Here is a 15,021-nt window from a genome sequence, read left to right as displayed (position 1 = left end):
TATTTTCTATATATGTCCAAATTGACACATTATATTTCCTTTTTTAATTTTATTCTAAAAAGGCATATTTTCTCCATCCTAGCATTTTTTGAAGAATTAGGCTAGTGATAAATCTATATTTGTTTTCTACAGGAGCTTTTTCTGGAGTCATTCATTTATCAGTTTTCATCTCCCTTGTTTCTTTTTCTCACCTATTTCATTGTGTGTTCATTTTACTATCAATCTTGGGATTGCTTTGCTGTGGGTTTTCTAGCTCATACAGACACATAATATTACAGTGCATGGAGTTTTTCTAATTTCTTGATGTTAACATCGATTGAAATGAGCTTTCCTCTCAAAATTGCTTTATGGTACATAATGCTGATAGGATATCCTGAGCCTTCATTCAATACAAGCAGTTTTTGGGGGGTCTGGTGGCGTGGCCTCGAGGCTGAAGTCCTCGCCTTGAGCGTGCCAGGATCCCATATGGGTGCCGGTTCTAATCCCAGCAGCTCCACTTCCCATCCAGCTCCCTGCTTGTGGCCTGGGAGGGCAGTCGAGGATGGCGCAGAGCTTTGGGACCCTGCACCCGCATGGGAGACAGAGAAGAGGTTCCTGGTTCCCGGCTTCAGATCAGTGCAGCACTGGCCGTTTTGCTCACTTGGGGAGTGAATCATTGGATGGAAGATCTTCCTCTCTGTCTCTCCTCTCTGTATATCTGACTTTCTAATAAGAATAAAAAAATCTTTTTTTATTGATTGATTACATTGTATTATGTGATACAGTTTCGTTGGAACTGAGAATCAACCCACCCCTCCCCTAGCCCTCCCCCCTTGTGGAATATTCCAACTTGTTGCGCATCCACTGATCAAGCACAGTTGAGATTCCCTCTTTGCAAGCACAAACCAAATAGAGTCCAATATCTTATAGTCCAATCTAGTTCCTCAGCTTTCTGGGGAGACCCTGTCCGGTCCGAGGGCAGAACCATCAGATTATCAACCCGACCAATTAAAGGCTCCAACATACCCTCAGCAACAATTAACTTCTCTTTTTTAATTCTTTTTTTATTAATTGATTACATTGTATTATGTGATACAGTTTCGTTGGAACTGGGAATCACCCCACCCCTCCACCAGCCCTCCCCCCATGTGGAATATTCCACCTTGTTGCATATCCACTGATCAAGTACAGTTGAGATTCCCTCTTTGCAAGCATAAACTAAACATAGAGTCCAACATGTTATAGTCCAATCTAGTTCCTCAGCTTCCTGGGGAGACCCTGTCCGGTCTGAGGGCAGAACCATCAGATTATCAAGCCGATCAATTAAAGGCTCCAACATACCCTCAGCAACAATTAACTTTGTTGTGTAACTAATACTTATAGTATTGAGTAACCAGTATGTTAAAAACAATTGCAATTTCTTAACCATCTTCTGTGATCACCACATTGTCAATTCAGTTTTAGTTTATACACAACATATAACATAATATTCATAAAATAATATGTTTTACATAACATCATATCCTCTTAAATTAACTCAAACACGTGGTATCTGACCTTTTGGGATTGGCTCATTTCCCTTAGCATTATGGTTTCCAGTTTGGCCCATTTGTTCACAAAGAACTGCATTTTGTGTTTTTAATAGCTGAGTAATAGTCCATGCAGTAGATGAACCATAGCTTTCTTTTTTTTTTTTATTATTCATTAATTACATTGTATTAGTTTCATAGGTACTGGGATTTCCCCCACCCCTTCCCATACCCTCCCCCCATGGTGGATTCTCCACTGTGTTACATGAACACAGGTTAAGTTCATTTGAGATTCCCTCACTGCAAACACATACCAAACATAGAGTCCAGCATCTTACTGTCCAGCCTAGTTCAACGGCTTCTTAGGGAGACCCTTACAATATACCATCAGCAAAAATTTACATCGTTTTGGAATTAATTGACATAGCAATGAGTAACCAATATGTTAAAAATAATTGCGGGTTCTCAACCACATTCTGTGATCACCTCATTGACATTTCAATTTTAGTTTATGCATAATATATAACATAATATTCATAAAATAACATGTTTTGCATAACATCATATCATCTTAAATTAAGGCAAACACGTGGTATCTGACCTTTTGGAATTGGCTCATTTCCCTTAACATTATGGTTTCCAGTTGGGCCCATTTGTCCACAAAGAACTGCATTTTGTTTTTTTTAATAGCTGAGTAGTATTCCATGGAATAGATGAACCATAGCTTTCTTATCCAGTCTTCTGCTGATGGGCATTTCGGTTGCTTCCATTTTTTGCAATTACTGATTGTGCTGCTATGAGCATAGGCGTGCATGTTGGCTGCTCATAAAACAAGTGTTCTGGATATATTCCTAGGAGTGCTATTGCTGGATCATACAGTATGTTGATTTTGAGTTGTTTGAATGTTCTCCATACTGATTTCCATAGAGGCTGTACCAACCTGCAGCCCCACCAGCAGTGGAATAGGGATCCCTTTTCCCTGCAACATCACCAAGTGGTTTTATTCATGTGGGCCAGTCTTACTGACATTAGGTGGTACCTCATTGATGTTTTAATTTGGATTTCCCTTATTGCCAGAGAACTTGAGCATTTTTTCATATGTTTGCTATTTGGGTTTGTTCTTGTGTGAAGTGTTTGCCCATTTCCCGTGCCCATTTCTTGAGTGGCTTTTTTGTTTTGACATTTTGGTTGTTTTGTAGTTCTTTGTATATTCTGGAAATTAGCCCTCTGTCACCTATGTCATGCGTGAAGATCTTCTCCCATTCTGTGGGCTGCTTTTTTATTTTGTTGGTTGTTTCTCTAGCTGTACAGTAGTTTCTTAGTTTGATGAGGTCCCATTGGTTTATTCTGGTTTTGATTGCTAAGGCTTTTGGTGTCCTTTTTAGGAAGTGGGGGCCTACCCCTAGGTCTTATAGAGCATTTCCGACATTTTCTTCCAAAAGTTTGAAGGTTTCTGGATGTATGTTTAGATCTTTTATCCATTTGGATTTGATCTTAGTGTATGGTGAGAGTTGTGGGTCTATCTTTTTGTTTCTGCAGGCTATCAACCAGTTGTCCCAACAGCATTTATTGAACAGACCTTCCCATTTGCCTGGGTTGTCGTTTGTCTTTTTGTCAAAGATTATTTGGTTGTATTAGTGTGGGTTCCCATCTGATGTTTCTATTCTACTCCATTGATCTTCTTCTCTATTTTTCTGCCAGTACCAGGCTGTTTTGATAACCACTGCCCTATAGTATGTTCAGAGGTCTGGGACTGTGATTCCCCCTGCTAACTTCCTGTTCTTGAGAATGGTTCTAGCTATTTGTGGCTTTTTGTGTTTCCTGTCAGGAGCCACGTACTATAGCCACACTGAAGCCATTTTGAATATAGACCTATGGGACAGTGGAAAAGCTCAGGTTGGCTAGATGCTTGGGAAAGAGGTTATGAAACTAATCACACACTTAGCTTCAATTGTTTCTAGTCACTCTTTCAGAATGTGATTGATGCTGTACTTACCGACATCTTGTTACTGATTACCTATGCTATTATTGATATGCTGGTTACTATTGTTGATATGGTGGTTGCTCAAGAGCAATCGGTCTTGAGACCATGGCCTGCATCCCAGTTTCTCCTTCCCTCCCTGAGCCTTAGTTACTGAATAATATAAAAACCCTCAGTTGAAATCAATAAACTGACAGCTTGATCAGACCTACTGTCTTGCTGTCCATTCTTTGTCTCTTGTTCCAGTCATTCTTTCCTAGGTGGCTGTGACCCTGTTGACTGTCTTGCTGGAGTGGACAAATTGGTGCCGAATATGGATGTGTTCAGACCACTGACAGAGGGAACACCGCACCATAAACTTGGAGAGGCCTCTCATGGTGTTGAGTTATGCACCCGGTTGAGCAGTTTCATGGTGACCCACTGAAAGTCGTGCTCGTGGAAATCGCGGCCAGTATCTTATGGAGTCAAGGTAAGATGGGACAAGAATTATAAAACAAGAGTTATTCTTGCAAGGTCTTACAGACTCATTATTGTCTAATAGACTCATTCAAGACACAAGGAATTAGGGTGAAAAAGAAAGATCTCAAAACCTTTTTGGATTTTATTGGTCAGCTTTGTCCTTGGCATCCCCAGGATGGTTCTTTTGATGAGAAAACTTGGTGTAGAGTGGGTGATTGTTTTAAAGATTATTATAAGGTTTTTGAGCCTGAAAAAATTCCTGTTACTGCCTTTAATTATTGGACTTTGATTTATGATATCCTAAAGATTGAGTCTCAGCATCCAGATTTACAGATTTTGGCTTCTGAGGGAGAACAATCTCTTTTTTTTTTTTTTTTTAAGATTTATTCATTTTATTACAGCCAGATATACACAGAGGAGAGACAGAGAGGAAGATCTTCCGTCCGATGATTCACTCCCCAAGTGAGCCGCAACGGGCCGATGAGCGCCTATCCGAAGCCGGGAACCTGGAACCTCTTCCGGGTCTCCCACGCAGGTGCAGTGTCCCAATGCATTGGGCCGTCCTCGACTGCTTTCCCAGGCCACAAGCAGGGAGCTGGATGGGAAGTGGAGCTGCCGGGATTAGAACCGGCGCCCATATGGGATCCCGGGGCTTTCAAGGCGAGGACTTTAGCCGCTAGGCCACGCCGCCGGGCCCGAGAACAATCTCTTAAAGAGAGTCACTCTCGGCTGTCCACACCTATCCCCTCACCTTCCCCCAGTTCTCGACCATCTTCTGTCATTGTAGATATTGAGGCAGAGTCCAGTGCCAAGCCCCTTGATCAATCTGCCGCAGAAACTATACACTCTCAGACTAATAGTCAATCATGACGCCTCTCACCCACCTCCACCTTATGCTTCAGAAGCAGCAGCTCCTTCAGCCCCTGCCTCGTTACTAGAAGAGGAACCTGTAATAGAACCCCGTAAGAGTGAGGCTTCAGATCTCCGCAAGGAGAGTGTAATATGCTGCCCTGTTATTCAGACCCCTCCACGAGGTGGTGGACACCACGCCCCAAACATCAACCTTTGTAGTTTAAAGATCTAAAAAATATTATGCAAGCAGTGAAAGATTATGGTACTCAGGCACCTTTTACCCTTGCTCTTATTAAGTCCTTTTCAGTCATGCATCTCCCACTTCTTTACCCAACCCCTTAGTTGAGAGAGACAGGGTAAGATAAGCCATTTAAAGTTTATAAAAAGAAGAAAAAAGAAAAGAAAAATGTGTTCTGTAACTTGACTTAACAAAAGTAATCTGATATAGAGTGGTCCAAATCCACTGTTAAAATAATTTAAAGCATGAGATGAACCTATGTGTGCTTGTTTTACAAAATATCTCCAGGTTAAAGTGTGTTGAAGAAGAGGTTGGAAGTTGCAACAGGTTTGAGAGTTATGTCTCTGTTCTGACATATTTGGTGTTTGTGCTTATGTTTGTTTTGTCAATATTGTTGGTGTTCTATTATTTTTGTCTGGACAAAACTAAATTTTGTTTTAATACTCTTTCTCTAGTTGTGTCTTTGTCTTAAATTGTTAAGTTGTTGTTCTTTTTCTGAATTGGGTGCAAGTGTGACTGACTGATAGACGAGATGGGACGTACAATGACTGACCTCCCCCTTTCTCTCTCCTGGTAAATAATTTTAGAGAGGTCTAACAAATTTAACAGGACCTGGCCAGACCAGACTCCCCACCTCCACTGGGAAAAAACTCGTGTGTAGTTTTCTTGCTGTTTGGTCTTCAGCTTACAGTGTTGTCCTGGCATTGATTAAGTCTAACATACAGTATTCAACATGTTCAGTTAAATGCTAAAGGTACTTTTTGTTTAACTCATTTAGACCTCTAAATTCTTCAGAGTTCTAAACCAAGTCTCATGACTTTGAGGGTTCTAGTAGGATCCCTGGAACTCTCAAAGATTGAGACAAAATTTAAATAATGTACTTGTCATTTAAAATAATTTGGATCATAATCTAACAATATTACAAAATTATGCTAAATTTATTGCATCATATATGCTATTAAAGTAGAAGAGATTTATATTCATTGGTCAAAATGTTTCCTACTCATGAAATTGATCCAGATTGTAAATTACTTGTGTTCTTATTTACAAGAAAATATGTGAGATTTTGCCTTGCAGGAAAACAACAAATTCTTTAAAGATGTATGGTAAAATTGGTCATAATGTGTATATTTTTTGAATGTTTGCCTTTAAGACAATGAAATTGAAGTCTGATTCCTTGTGAAAAACAACAGTGTTTTAATATCTTTTTTTAAGTTATTTTCATCTTATTGATAACTAAACCTGTTAACTAACTTCAGTAAACTCCAAGGTAGTCTCTAAAGACAACAGCTAAATTGAAGTTGTTTTCGGCTTTCTTGACTTCAATAAAACAGAAGCTAAGGAAAAGCTCTAGGTCCATCAGCCATAAAACAAGGAAGGGGCATGCTTGGAGTCTGCCCTTTGAAAAATTTGGGACTTTGACTTTGTCCCTGTTGTGGAGATTCTTACCTGCCTTCATTTTAAACAGGAAAAAAATTCCAAATCAACTAGTAAAAGACTGTTTGAAAAAACTTCTTTTTCCAGGTTTTGAGGAAGATTTGTGCTAAAATGTGTTTCCATGAATTAGGAGAAATGATTGAAAATTGCTTAAAGCCATTGTATTTAAAAGCTGCTATGCTTTTATTAAGAAAATGTCATAAGAAAAGTGGAGGAATGAATCTTGTAAGCTTTACATATAATTGGGTATAATTTTAAAGATAGTATTACAACATTGTGTAAGTCTTCAACATTAATACCTAATACATGCTGATGTTAGAATTGATATCAGTGTCCAAAAAAATTTTTCAAGTGTGCATACATAGCAATCCTAGTAAATACCTAAAAATAAAAATATCTCCAATTTTGAAAGCTGTTAAGAAATTGAAGCATTGAAAAAGAAGAAGAAGAAGAAGAAGAAGAAGAAGAAGAAGAAGAAGAAGAAGAAGAAGAAGAAGAAGAAGAAGAAATTGAAGCATTGAACTTCAAGTAGTCTGTTTAATTGGTGACTTTGTCAATTGTCTATCCAGCTTCAGTAAGCTCTATTGTTGTTCCAACCTTTAAATTTGTTAAAGTTTCTAAAAAGTTATGAGATGATTTTATGCACTAATTCTGTGTTTAAGGTTATATTTCCCTTTTGGTGACTGACTAAGGAAATATACATTTTGCCTTTCAGTTAGGTAATCCCTTGCATTCTGTGTATTGTCTTTGTTAAATTCTCATGATTTAAAAAAATTGTGTTTGGGCCCGGCGGCATGGCCTAGTGGCTAAAGTCCTCGCTTTGAAAGCCCCGGGATCCCATATAGGCGCCGGTTCTAATCCCGGCAGCTCCACTTCCCATCCAGCTCCCTGCTTGTGGCCTGGGAAAGCAGTCGAGGACGGCCCAATGCATTGGGACCCTGCACACGTGTGGGAGACCCGGAAGAGGTTCCAGGTTCCCGGCTTCGGATCGGCGCTCATCGGCCCATTGCGGCTCACTTGGGGAGTGAATCATCGGACAGAAGATCTTCCTCTCTGTCTCTTCTCCTCTGTGTATATCTGGCTGTAATAAAAATGAATAAATCTTAAAAAAAAAACTGTTTAAGGGTATTTTCTGGTATGTATTTACTTTGAAATGTTTGGGTGATCATTTATAAGTTATAAAAATTTTTAATATGTTACTGTTCAAATCAGTCTGACTAAATGGATGGTTATTATAATGAGGAATCTTTGATCAGATACTTTCAGGCCTCTTGGCATATTTAATAGGCTTAACTCTTCTGGTTCTGGAATTTCTAGATAGGCCCCTGACAGTCTCAAAGTCAGAAGAATGTGTTTCAAAAGTTCTATCTTTCTGCTAACGAAGTTAATTGTGATACAAATAATTAATTAAATAATTAAAAAAATTGGGGGTGAGAGGGGATTGCACAAAAGACATTGAGAAACTTTGCCTGTGGGGAGCCAAGACTAGATATAATCCTGCCAGAAGTCTAGGTCTAAAAAGTACAAGAGTGTGTAACATCATACAGGTAGCATTACGGCACTAAATATAGATATTTTGTTTTCTAGGATTCCGGCAAGCCTTTGCATCCATTAAAGCTAAAGTTTAATTGTAAACTATAGGTATGGTTTATTCAGATTACTAAGAGCAAAATGTAATTCTAAACAATTGGTAACTTGAACATACTTAACAGAATTCTCAAGTAGCTGTTACAAAAGTTGTTTTGTTTTATGTGTGTTACCCAATACATATGTGCATGATTATGAATGAGAATTGCTAAGCTAAATTCTTATTTAAAATTATGTATAGATGCATAATTAAGCTCTTAGAGAGTCATGTCTGTTACTGTTTTATTAGGACCTACAAGGTCTGTTCAGCTCAATAGTTCTACATGATTTTAAATGGATTTACTGCTAGTGTACAGTTTCAAGATTGGCCATGGGAGCCCAAATCCTCATAAGCTAGATGGAAAATATATGTGTATATGTATGCAAGTGTTTAATGATAACTCAGATGTCAGAGAATGTTAAAATGCTTCAACATGGGAAACAGCTCTTACAGCAGACTCATAGACTGTCAATTTTAAGAAGCACTCAGTGGCTTCAGAATCAGCCCAAAAGCCATTCTGGTCTGACAGGAGAGCCAGCAAGAGAGCAAGCATATCAGGCGTGGAATGCCAGGACACTGCTGCAAAGGGTGTTTCTCTATGAAGGACCTCGGTGGTCCACGGCCCAGTGCAAAGAAGCAGCCATTGAGGACAGTTGTGCTCTTCTCTCAGTGGAGGAGAGAACTTCCACTTTGTGTGTGGCCAGGTCTAATAGGGCTGCGATTGATTCAAGAGGCTTCCATAGCCTAAGCATTGCATGTCTGGAGCCTCAGGTGATCACTGACATCACACATAAGAGTGCTAATTTGTTAAATCCACTAAAGTCACTGTGTACACTGTGTACAATGCAAGACCAGTTATTCAGAGTCATAGTAAAATTAATAGTACACCTTGCTGTATTTTAGTATAAAGATTTATCATCTCAGTTTTGCTTATGTCTGAATATTTAACTCTTTTGCTCTAAGAAGTCAGTTTGCATTACCCTGTCCTGTGATGGAATTATATCCTGATGCTGTATGCTAATCCTTGCATTGTTACTGTGTCTTCTGATTGATCTAGGTTAGCAATTTTATGCAGCTCAAAAGAAGTTACATGTGTTCCATTGAGCTCATTGAATATGTTCCAAAATTTGAGACTTAAAGGAGTTAACTTAGACAGATGTAAATCTAGTCCATAGTCTTAAATTAAAGTTTACTCTGAGAAAGATTGAAACCTAACAATTCATTTACATCTAAGTTCTGAAGCTCAAGTGTTCAAACTGCTAACCGAACACACACCCTGATAGGCTGGGAGAGTTAACTATGTTATGTCTTGTTATTTAGACTTCAACAAAGAGAAACCTTTCAAGTGCCAGGATGTACATTAAACACCTAATGACTTCTGCCTTCTATCATGAACCACTAGATGGACCCCCTACAGCTGCTGTTACCCAATGGGGCCCTCTCTCAGCAGGAAGTAGATAAAAGTGGATGACAATGCCCCTTTTTTCTAAAAGCAGTGGGGTCCATTTCTCTGTTTGAAAACGTAGGAGCCAGATGGGATAATGGGCAGTTAGGGTCTCCTGTTCCTGATAAAACTGTCTTGTATACATGTAACAATGTTAGCACTATGAGATTCTTGAATGTTAGCATTTTCAACAATACTTGTACATTGTTAAGTATGTCTTTTTGAATCTCACCAACCAGCTGCTCCCCAATATACCATCATATATGTGTCACCCCAGTAAAAATCCACAATATTTTGGTCAGAGCGATAGAAATAAATCAATACCTCCGGGGACAATGTTCTAGTGCCTTCCTAAATTTCACCGGTTAGCCACCAGTATAATTAAAGTAATACCACCCATGTCAGGAGAAGTTATTCTAAATGGCATTAAACTGGCAGCCTGAATGTTCAAGGAATGGAGCAGGATTATGGCCTTAAAAACCTTGATGGTTGCTGTGCTAGTAGTTGCCATGCTCTTCCTATACTGCATGCACAAACAGGAAGTTGTCATTGGACAAGCCATGATGGCACTGGTTGTGGAAACGCCTAGCGCTCAAGTTTGGCTGAGCATGATGTGCTAATAGGTGATCAGAGACGGATAAGATCTGACGGGACTCTCCAAGTGATAACCCCCCACATCATGCCATGTGGCTCCAGTCTTCAAAGAGGCTTGTCTAATATAATGGGGCATAGCCTTTGCAGGATAAGCGTTTAACCAATCATGGGCACCTTATGATACCCCGCCAACCTAAGACAGGGAGCTCTGGATGACGGACAGGGCTGCCCAGAGACGGGTAAGAGTTGAGGGTCCCTCAGAATGAACCTAAGACAGGCAGTGCTTATCTTGCTTCATGAACCTTTCTCTTTTCGCCGCTTTCATTGATATATAGAAAAAAGGGGAGATGTCAGGAGCCACGTACTATAGCCACACTGAAGCCATTTTGAATATAGACCTATGGGACAGTGGAAAAGCCCAGGTTGGCTAGATGCTTGGGAAAGAGGTTATGAAACTAATCACACACTTAGCTTCAATTGTTTCTAGCAACTCTTTCAGAATGTGATTGATGCTGTACTTACCGACATCTTGTTACTGATTACCTATGCTATTGTTGATATGCTGGTTACTATTGTTGATATGGTGGTTGCTCAAGAGCAATCGGTCTTGAGACCATGGCCTGCATCCCAGTTTCTCCTTCCCTCCCTGAGCCTTAGTTACTGAATAATATAAAAACCCTCAGTTGAAATCAATAAACTGACAGCTTGATCAGACCTACTGTCTTGCTGTCCATTCTTTGTGTGTCTTGTTCCAGTCATTCTCTCCTAGGTGTCTGCGACCCCGTTTACTGTCTTGCTGGATGGGACAGTTTCCAGATGAACCTTTGAATCATTGTTTCCAGATCTGTGAAGAATGTTTTGGGCAATTTGATTGGGATTGCGTTGAATGTATATATTGCTTTTGGCAATATAGACATTTTAATGATATTGATTTTACATATCCAGGAGCATGGGATGCTATTCCAGCTTTCGAGGTCTCATTCAATTTCTTTTCTAAGCAGTTTGTAGTTTTCCTCAAATAGGTCTCCTACATTTTTAGTTAGGTTTATTCCCAGATACTTCATATTTTTCTCTGTTATTTTGAATGGTATCTTGCTGGTTAGGTCTTTTTCCATCTTGGGGCTATTTGCATACACTATGGCTGTTGATTTTTGTTCATTAATTTTGTGCCCTGCCACTCTTCCAAACTCTCGTATAAGATCTAGCAGTCTCTGTATTGAGTCTCTTGGCTCTTCTATATAAACAATCATGTCATCTGTGTATAGTGAAAGCTTGACTTCTTCGTTTCCCATTTGGATTCCTCTGATTTCTTTTTCTTGTCTTATGGCCTCAGCGAGTACCTCTAGGACTATGTTGAACAGCAGCAGAGAAAGCGGACATCCTTGTCTTGTTCCAGATCTCAGTGGGAAGGGTTCCAGTTTTTCTCCATTCAGTATGATGCTGGCGTTAGGTTTTTCATATATTGCTTTAATTATGTTGTAGATTTTTCCATCTATGCCTACCTTGGTTAGGGTTTTTAGCAGGAAATTGTGTTGGATTATGTCAAAAGCTTTTTCTGCGTCTATTGATACTATCATGTGATTCTTGCTTTACAATTTTTGGTGTGGTGTATCGCATTTATGGATTTCCGGATGTTGAACCATCCCTGCATTCCATGGATGAATCCTACTTGATCTGGATGAATGATCTGTCAGATGATTTTTTGAATTATATTGGCTAGGATTCTGTTGAGAATCTTAGCGTCGATGTTCATCAGAGAAATACGTCTGTAGTTTTTCTTCTCAGTTGGGTCTTTGTCGGGTTTTGTGATTAAGGTGATGTTGGCTTCACAGAATGAGTTTGGAAGAGTTGCCTCTTTTTCTATTGTTTTGAAGAGTTGAAGAGTTTGTAGAGATTGGGGTCAGTTCTGTTCGGAATGTTTTGTAGAATTCTGTAGTGAAGCAATCTAGGCCTGGGGTTTTCTTTGTTCGGAGGACTTTAATCACTGATTCAATCTCTGCTTCAGTTATTGGTTTGTTCAGGTCGTTTGTTGCCTCTGGGCTAAGTTTTGGTAGGTGGTATAAGTCTAAGAACTTTTCCATTTCTTGGTGGTCTTTTGATTTGTTGGAGTATAGTGCTTTGTAGTAATTTCTAATTATGTTCTTAATGGTTGCAGTGCCTATTTTTATATTGCCTTTTTCATCTTTGATGCTGTTAATTTTTACTTTCTCTTTGTTTTTTCTTTGTCAGTTGGGCCACTGGAGTGTCTATTTTGTTTATCTTCTCAAAAAAACAGCTTTTTGATTCATTGATTTTCTGTATACTTTTTTTGGTTTCTATTTGATTAATTTCCTCCCTTGTTTTGATTATTTCTTGTTTCCTGTTGTGTGTGTTGGCTCTTCTGCTGCTGTTTTTCAAATTCCTGGAGGTGTGTGTTTGGTTCCCGTATATGACGCCTCTCTTGGGTCTTGATATGAGCTCCAATTGCGATGAATTTACCCCGTAGCACTGCTTTGGCCGTGTCCCACAAATTTTGGAATGTTGTGTCAGAGTTTTCATTGGTTTTCATAAATTTTTTTTTACTTCATCTTTAATTTCTTCTCTGATCCATTGTTTGCTAAATAGCATATTGTTCAGCCTCCAAGAGTTTCTGTATTTCCTGGGGCATTTTGAATTGTAGATTTCCAATTTCATTCTGTGGTGGTCTGAGAGTTTACATGGTATGATTCCTATCTTTTTGAAGTTGTTTAGGTTCGCTTTGTGTCCTATCATGTGGTCAATCCTGGAGAAGGTGCCATGTACTGCTGAAAAAAATGCATAATCTGTGGCCTTGAGGTAAAAAGTTCTGTAAATGTCTACCAAGTCCAGTTGTTCTATTGTTTGTATGAGCTCTGTTCTTTCTTTGTTGAGTTTTTGCTTTGTTGATCTGTCTATAGTTGTTAGCGGAGTGTTAAGGTCACCCACTATTATTGTGTGCATATCAATATCTCCTCTTAGATATGTAAGTAATTGCTTCACGTAGCTAGGAGCATTGGAATTTGTTGCATATATATTCACAATGGTGATTACTTCCTGATGGATCAGTCCCCTCACCAATAAATAGCGACCTTCCCTGTCTTTTTTGATGTCTGTCAGCTTGAAGTCTATATCATCTGAAATTAGAATAGCTCCCCCAGCCTTTTTTTCTCATCCATTGGCATGAAATATCTTTTTCCATCACTTTACTTTCAGTTTCTTAGAGGCTTTTCTGGTTAGATGTGTCTCTTGTAGGTAACAGATTGTTGGGTTCTGTTTCAGGATCCAGTCTGTTAATCTGTGCCTCTGGATTGGTGAGTTTAGGCCATTTGTGTTTAGAGATAATATTGAGAGAAATTGATTTTGGGCTGCCATGAGTGCGTGTAAGTGTGCAAGTGTGTATTTGCGACTATTAGAATCTCTGCCTGGTTGATTATCCTCTTATGGATTTTAGTGGGGAGGTCTTCCCATTTGTCATCTTTGATTTTGGTTTTCATTTTTTCTCTCTGGGTTTAGCACCTTCCTGAGGAGGTTGTCTAGAGCTGGTTTCGTGCTGGTGTATTCTTCTAGTTTCTCTTTGCTGCTGAAATATTTAATTTCATTCTCAAATACAAATGAGAGTTTTGCCTGGAACATTATTCTCGGTTGGCAGTTGTTTTGTTTCAGGATTTGATAGATTTTACCCCACTCTCTTCTTGCCTGGAGTGTTTTTTCTGAGAGATCTGCTGTGATTCTGATTTGCCTTCCTCTGAAAGTAATCTTGTCCTTTTTACTTACTTGTCTTAGAATTGTTTCCTTGTATTCGCTTGAAGACAGTTGAGGACCACATGTCTGGGTGAGGATCACTTTGGTTCGAATCTATTGGGGGTTCTCTGACCTTTCTGGATTTGTGCTGGATTTATATTTCTGGTGTTCTGGAAGTTCTCCTGTATTATCTCATTGAACACCCATTGCAAGCCTATCTCCTTTTCCACTCCCTCTGGAAGGCTTGTTATTCTAATATTTGATTTTTTGAGGTTGTCTTTCATTTCCTGTATGGACCTATTGGCTTTCTCCAGATTTGTCTCCAACTGTTTGATGAACTGCTGCCTTTCATTCTGAATGTCTTCCAATTTTGATATTCTGTCCTCTGGCGTGTTCATTCTGTTGGTTAGGCTTTCAATTTTTTGTTCTATATCGAGGCTTCCCTTTTTGACTTGATTTATTTCTGCAATGACTTGGTTTTCGAATTCCTTGGACTCTTCCCAGCGCTTCTCGCTGTCTCTGATGAATCTCATCACTAGTTTCTTAAATTCCTTCTCTGGTAATTCTCTATGTCATCATCTTGCATCTCAGGTATTGAGATTAGTTTTTGGTTGTTTTGGGGGGAAATGCTTGATCTTTCTTCTGAGTCATTACTTTTTCTGGTACTTCTGCTCATTGTGTTGTTGTTTCTTGCCATTTTGGGATTTTAGCCTCTGACTTGCTTGTCCGGAGCCGTTGCCCTCAGTGCTGTAGCTTATAGGAAATGTGACCCAGCAACTGCTGTATGGAGTGTTGGCCTAAGTATACTTCTTCTTACTCTATTGGAGACAGCAGATGATGGTGAGGTGGATGTTGATTGGCTTCATTTGTGCCTGGGTTTATAGCTCTGCCACTTGTCACCCTTGTAGCTATTTGGTTGGGTGTGCCAATGTGGATAGGGTGTAAGTGATATAGTTTGTATCCTTGGGCTTCCTCTCTTTGCTCTGGGTAGATGTAGAGCTTGCTGTTCCACACCCAATTATACCATCAAAGATGTATTCCCCTGTTGGGAAACCACCTGCTGTGGCCCTGCTTGCCTGTGTTCCCTCCTGGTTCAGGAGATCTGTTGGGTGGTGCCACTGACCCTGGGGCTGTAGCTAAGCA

This window comes from Ochotona princeps, chromosome Y (genome assembly GCF_030435755.1).
Source record: "Ochotona princeps isolate mOchPri1 chromosome Y, mOchPri1.hap1, whole genome shotgun sequence".
Classification (NCBI taxonomy): Eukaryota; Metazoa; Chordata; class Mammalia; order Lagomorpha; family Ochotonidae; genus Ochotona; species Ochotona princeps.
Note: the sequence above shows the minus strand (reverse complement) of the source record.